The sequence below is a fragment of the Camelina sativa genome, chromosome 20 (genome assembly GCF_030686135.1).
Source record: "Camelina sativa cultivar CO46 ecotype springtype chromosome 20, ASM3068613v1".
Taxonomy (NCBI): domain Eukaryota; kingdom Viridiplantae; phylum Streptophyta; class Magnoliopsida; order Brassicales; family Brassicaceae; genus Camelina; species Camelina sativa.
Genome location: NC_141899.1, coordinates 34,128,429 through 34,136,006, shown reverse-complemented (window position 1 = coordinate 34,136,006; position 7,578 = coordinate 34,128,429). Strand labels below are relative to the sequence as shown.

The following is a 7,578-nucleotide window of genomic DNA, read 5'->3' as shown; positions in this document are numbered from 1 at the left end:
TTGCTTTTAGGGTTTTTATTAGAGGAGACAACTATATATTTTTTTAGTTATTGAGTCGTTACATTTAAAAATAATAATAGCAGGTGATAGTTATATGCAATTTTTCATTTCTAAGAATCTACCAAACTATATAAGACATTTGAAAATAACAGTCAATACTATATTTATTTAAAGACTACACTTTATAAAACAGAAAAGAACAAAAATAACATTTTCTTTATTACAAATTATTTAAATAATTAACTAAAAATAATAATTTTAAAACCTAAAAATTAACTGTAATTCGTAATTAATTATTTTATAATTAAAAATTATTAAGATTATATATTTACTGTATTTAAAATAATAGTATATATTTAATATTTTGAATAAAATAAAAATAAAAATATTAAAATTACTTTTTTATATTATTTAGATTCTAATCTATTGAAAAAGGTAATTCAAGACTATATAATTTAAATTATACATATATATTTTTCAAACTTTTAAACTTATTTTATTCAATGTTGATTTATCTCTAAGATCAATTTTTTGAACTATCGATTTATTTTTCTACTTATGTTGAGTTAGTTAATTTTTTTTTCTGCCATCTTTCAATCTTTAAGGTCAGTTTGCTCGCAATTACCAGCAGATTTCAGCGATGATCATGATTTTTGGGAAGCACCACCAAGTATCGCTACAAACTCAAACTTTTGTTGTGCACAACAAAATTGACTTCATTGCAGCGTTATCAGAAAAATGTTATTTTGCAGTTCAAGATTTTCCAAATATATTGACAGGAAGAGCGGAGGGAGAAATTCCATTTGGTAAGTTGTAATTTTTGTTAATTTTCATAACTAAAAATTATAAACACTTCTTAAATATTATTGTTTATTTATATATAACCTAACTTAAATATTATGATTTCGGTGTAGATGTTTATGGAGTTATTTGTGGGTATTCATATTATTGTATATGAAGAAAATGTTCCATGCTCCTTATAACGACTATTTGTTTTATAAAAAATGTAGGAAAGAAAAGATATGGTGTATAACAACTAGAGAAACACTAAAATACGAAAAACGGGATGAAGAAGAAACTGTAGACCAAAACTTCTAACCAACAGATGGCGACATCCACCTGTGTCTTTATCCGTCGTTAATTTCATTAAAATGTATGTTTGTGGTTTTATGTTTCACCATAGATTGTAACATTTGTGCCTGTTTTACTTTCTTTGTTAAATTGCCTTTCATTGTTCTGTTTTCTATTTTCAGATATATGTCAGTAAAAAGTAACGTGGCCAACTATTTATATAATTTAATAATACCAAAAAATGAAAATAACACAGAAAGGGTAATAACAACTTACGATTATTGAAGAATCATGATTATAATTTGTGTAGAGAAACTTGTCTCGTGGATGATGCTTTACCGACAAGCATGTTCAGTTCGAAGATAACCTACCCAGAGCCGTCGCTGACTTTTTGTGGGCCGCAAGTCCAAATACAATAAATGTTGTTAAAAAAAAATTCCTAAAAAGGAATGGTTGAGTAACAAAGGTATAGAGAGGCTGGGCATCGAGCCCTGGTGCTGTCCACTAAAAACCTGCTGTTTTTACCATCAGACCAAGAGAATTTTTCAATAAAACAGACCGATTAATTCTTATATTTTCTGACGGCCGCAAGCACCTTCTTGTCCTGCTTGTCCTGCTTGTACTCCTGGCCGGCTCTGAACCTACCCAACACATACACGACAAATCAGTTTTAGAAAACATGAAAAAAACCATTGGTAAGTGTTACTAAGATAGCAGAATATAATCTTATCTTTGAAGACAAATCTTCTACCCTGCTGCACCATTGTTCACAGTTCAAAGGCATAGTTAATAATGACAATGTTAAGTATGAATCTGTTCATATAGATAATCATACTTAAACTATTCATTTCGTTCGTATATTAAAAAGGAAACAAAACTTAAATAGATCAGAACTTACATAGACTAAAATTGTCTAGAGATTTTTAAAACTCTGGTCATGCGAATCATTAAGTGAAAAAAACTGCAACAACATATAACCTAGCAGAAGAAACAAAAACATATAATCAATAGACTAATATATGTGTTAGTTCAAGAAAAGCAACAAAAAAACAAAAAATACAAAACTAATGGATGGTTGGATTGGCATATTCGCTTCTCTTCTTTATACATACTTCAACCGTAATTATGCCGCGCATAAACAAAGCTCTAGAACATGATCAGAATAGCCGTCTCTAATATATATCTAAACAAAAACATACGACCCAATAATTATATGATTCGTAACAATTTAAAAATAAAATTTAGCAACCACAACAAATTAATTAAAACGATTGTTGAGAAGAATTCTGTGAACAATTTCACACATATAACCTAGCAGAAGACAAAGCATCTAGATTCAGACAAATTGGAACTTACCCAATACTGAGCCAAGTGACCCAAAAGCGAGTTTTACAACACTATTAAAAATAGGATAATGGAAAATAGCTAAACGTAATATTAGCAAAGTTTTAAACTGGCACAATTGAACAGATTTTTTTTTTTTGTATGAATGTTAAATTATATTCACCAAAAAAAATCGTTCTACAGAATTCTTTAAAACTGTAATTGAAAAGAAACTGAGAAAATCAAAAAATCAAAAAGATGAACTATTTAGACAGGATGGGTATGAAACCAGTACTGCAGACCACTCTCGTAACCGGGGGAGGCTGTTAACGTGAGTAGTCGATTCGTCTTATCGATGAAGTGGCATAAGTTGGAGGTTGAGGTGGGGGCTTCGCCATGACGTCGAGCATTGCGTTCCCTCCAGATACTATGAATCGTAGCCTGAAACACGTATCGCAGAACAGATTTTACCTAATTGCCTTCACAATCAGGAGATTATAAACCAGTGATCTGAAGCAGAGCAATTTCGATGGAATCAGACAAGAACTGTGAGACTGGGAATCATTTCAGGGGACAAAAAAGAAGACAAACCGACAATAAAAAAGATTGGAACATTATCTAATCAGAAGATTTGATGTTATGAGGTTACGAATTTAGGCTATAAATGTCAGCACATCCAAATGAGTATTTAAAGATTTTTTTTTAAACTGCTTTATGTCATCATTCATATATTCATTTAATGATTTGCGTTTCCGGAAAGAGAAAAACAAAAATCACTTTGCGTTTTTTTAGAGAACGTATTAACACGTGAACTGCCTTTTTTTTTGGGAATTTTGCCAAAACTGACACTTTTTGAAGAAAAAAAATTTCCCAATACCACATCTCCAAAACCTATCAGAAAATGCCACAAACTCCCTATATGGCATAGGGTTGACTGACAATTTTTGAAACGACCCGATCTGATTTTTTTAAAATAATAAATAAGAAATATAATATAATAATAAATAACTAAGCTAGTAGTCCTATATTCACTACCCACCTAACCACAATCACACCAAACAGCGAAAATAATAATACCAATAAATAACCAATAAACCAATAATCAATATCAAATAAACCGTAATAATTCTAATTTCATAAATTAAAGATCCAATCAACATAAACGAGAGAACCAACAATCCTAAACAACATACTATGACTCAACTCTAGCAACCTAACAAAAGTCAGAAAACAACAAAGCGAGCCACTAAAACATCCTTCTCTTCATTGCCTTGATTCCACGATCACAATTTGCCTTTACCTGCACCACAAACACAAATTGAAATGCATTAGTATTTGATAAACACTTAGTGAGGCAATCCTCCCATCTACTGGGCTATACACACAAGCAATTAAGATACTCTAGCCATCAAACAACAAACAAACCAGACACTGCATTGACCGACGCCAACCTTGCATCGACCGACACCAACAGGGAGTTGCATCGACCGACGGTTGATTTGCATCGACCGATGCAAGGTTCACTTGCATTGACTGATACTCACATTGCATCGACCGACGGTTGATTTGCATCGACCGATGCAAGGTTCACTTGCATTGACCGATACTCACATTGCATCGACCGACAAATGCTCGAAATTTCACGAAAAACCATAGTTGCATCGACCGACGCCTCCACATGGCATCGACCGATGTTCCTAGGTCAAATTGCACCGTCCTCGCATTGCATCGACCGACACACAAAATGCATCGATCAACACACAAAATGTATCGACCGATGCATCTGCCGAGCATCGTGTTACCCCAAAACTTCTCGCTGGATCTTCGTTCCTACAACCATCAAACTCGATCCCAAGCCACAAGAAAGCTTCACAAAGCCTCAAATAACGTTCTAACAAGCCAAACAACACATAAACACGCATACCAGAGAAATCACAAGCTTAGATAAGCCATGGTCATGCCCTCACCTTTGCCAAGAAGATTCTGAACCTTAAACAACCAAAACAATGCTCCTAGGAAGCTCCTACAATGATCCCAGGTACATATCTCCACATGAACAGCCTCAAATCTCCCAAAATCCTCAAGAACACTCAAGAACCTTTTCCCTCTTTTCTTTTCTCTCCAAAAACGGCCAAACTCGTCTAATGACGACAAAACTCGACTGAAGGGTTTTCCTTAACCCTAAACTGCAGCGTTTTACGTAAGTCGAACTGCACAGAACCGGCCTTGCATCGACCGATGCTCATCCCAAACCGGAATTCCGGTTCACAGATGTTACAATTCTCCCCCACCAACATAGATTCGTCCTTGAATCTCGAACAACTATCAGTCAAGGACTCCCATGCAACCATCTCCACGGCCCGCACTACCTCCAACAGATCTACGAAGGTCACGTCTAGGCGATAGACTCACGTTCGAGGCATTATTTGCTCTCGACTTTTGGACTTTCCTTTACTCATAGGCCTTAACCTTGAGTTTTTATTGGCTCCTCATCAGGCGAAACCTGCATGCCATAATGTTGGCTCCTTATCGGGTCTAAGCCCGCATGCCATAATATATAAGGAAGTACAATATTCATCTCTCGGGTTGCCACCCTACAGCGCGTCCCCGGATCATCATCCGAAGTCGATATAACAACCATACTCTCAAGCCACAAAGTCTGAGAATATGGCAGTACTAGGAGAACTAAAGTCCCCCAAGAGTCGCGAGCAAACAATTCTAAACATGTCTGAGCCCTATCCCTAACCAAGTTTTCTTCTGTGGCTCGCGTAAAACAACACAATGTCCTACCAACCATATATTCCCTCACTGGAATACCTCATGCCAACACAAGGATCATCTACATGCCACAAGGGCCGCCACAAAGGCCAAACAAATGTCCTAAACAGGACCGCCACCAAGGCCAACAAATATCCTAAACAGGACCGCCATCAAGGCCAAACAAATGTCCTAAACAGAATCATCACAAAGACCACTTGTCCCGAAGGACCGTCACAAAGAGCACTCATCCCGAAGGACCGTCACAAAGACCACTTGTCCCGAAGGACCGTCACGAAGAAAACTGTCATTTTCCTATTTCTTTCTCATTTTTCTCTCTTCTATTCTCATTTCTCTTGACCTTTCATCTCTCTATCTTTTTCTCTCATCTCTCATCTCTCTCTCTCTCTCTCTCTCTCCTCTCTCTCTCTCTCTCTCTCTCTCTCTCTCTCTCTCACTCTCACTCTCTCTCTCTCTCTCTCTCTCTCTCTCTCTCTCTATCTCTCTCTCTCTCTCTCTCTCTCTCTCTCTCTCTCTCTCTCTCTCTCTCTCTCTCTCTCTTTCTTCGAAACAAAGAAATTCTTTCAAAATCACCACCTCCATCTAATCGCATGTCTCCGTCGTGGAAGAGCAGAGTGTTTTATTCGTTCTGGAGATGCTCCACTCAAGGTTGAGTATGATATTTCTCAATTTTGAGTTTCTTCTGTTTGTTTCTTCTCTATCCAACTTTAATGGACTTGATCTAATTTCTGAACCGATTTTTTTTTCTGATGGACCAGATCCGGTGGACTAAATATGCTCCCTTGAAAGCTGAGTATGATATTTTTCAATAAGATCGGTACATGCGTCAGCAGGACTACAAGTGGAGAAAATGATTTCATATTGAAGGACAAGTATCATCAACCAATCATATATGGTCCACTAAGAGAGTGAAATACATAATTGGGATGGACAAGTGTGTCAACAAAGCAGGTATGATCTACTAAAGAGACCGAAGGACATAAATATGGTAGACAAAAACTTGTTCGGATGTTAAATCTGGTCCACTGGAGGCAAATCTGGTCAGTAGACATGCAGGAAGACAAGTTGAGTCCTACCAATTAGATCTGGTCCACTTAAGAGATTGAAGGACAAATTTTGGATGGACTAATCTTGCAGGCATTGGATCTGGTCCATTCGAAGTTCATCATGTGTGTGTTTAGTACCACAAAATTTGTCTCTGTTTCAAAACGTATGTCAGTTGTCCAATTCTTTTTTTCTATAATCCCTCATTTCTTTAAGTCAAGGGCAGAAGGAACAATTTCTAGAAAGCCATAATTGGCAAAAGAAAAAGCTAGAATGCGAGCGTTTTGTTTTTAATTTATTTTATATTTTATTTTAAATAAAAACAAACGGAAAAGACCAAAAACCCCATCTTTTATTCATTTGACCTAATGACTTTTAACAAAAAATCAGATCTAAACTAGAGAAGAAGATGATAAAATCGAGAGAGAGAGAGAGAGAGAGATGAACGTGAAATCAAACAAATGAGTGAAGAAAGGTGATCAGATCCAAGTCGCTGATGGATTTGTGTTGGTTTCAAATCCGGTGAAAGAAGGTTGGTTGGATTTTGCGACGGATCTGTTAAGATCTAGGGAGGTAGTTTTGAAATAGAAGATGAGAAATCGGTGAAGAGAGGTACTGAAGGTTGACGGCGAAGGAAGCGGTGTAGTAGAAGGTTGACGACGGAGGAGTACTGCAAGGTTGACGGCGAAGAATCGGCGAATTAGTGAGTCTAGAGGCGCTAGGGTTTTAAGTTGTACAAGTGTACCATTTTGTACCAGTTGTCCTATTATTTATTAGTTGTACTAGTTGTCATATTATCTAGTGGTTGTACCAGTTGTGCTATTTTCACTCCGTTGTACCAGTTGTGCTATTTTCACTCGGTTGTACCCAGTTATCCTATTATTTATCAGTTGTACCGTTGGTCCTATTATATCGAAGTTGTACCATTTATTATAATTATCTCGTTATATATCATTTGTACCAGTTGTTCTATTATCATTTAGTTGTACTAGTTGTACTATTCATTAAGGGTAATTTGGGAAAATCGCATTTTTAAATGGCATACAGACTAAGAAATGGCACGCCAGATTAATATTTTTTTAATTTATGGCATTCCAGCCTTGTGCATAAACATTTTTTTCTCTTATGCCATAAAATTAGAAAGTGACATTTCTAAAAAATAAAACCAAAACTAAAAGTGATATTTCTCATAACTTTAATTTCAAAAATTGTATTTCTCACTAAATTCACTATAAAATATATCTACACATTTATAATAAAAAATTATCTGGTGTCGAAATACATTTAACATATGTTAATTTTATTTCATTTTCTAATCAAAATATAAACGTAATTAATATAAGTTTAATCTTTATATAGAAG

At 35.5% G+C, this 7,578-nt stretch overlaps 1 long non-coding RNA gene across 1 annotated transcript; it reads left to right on the top strand.

Moving 5' to 3' along the window:
* Positions 1–523: 523 nt before the first annotated feature.
* On the top strand, positions 524–1,206 carry LOC147919831 (uncharacterized). Its single transcript, XR_015592504.1, has 2 exons — positions 524–806; positions 1,011–1,206. It is a non-coding gene; the product is annotated as an uncharacterized LOC147919831 (long non-coding RNA).
* The last annotated feature ends 6,372 nt before the right edge of the window (positions 1,207–7,578 follow it).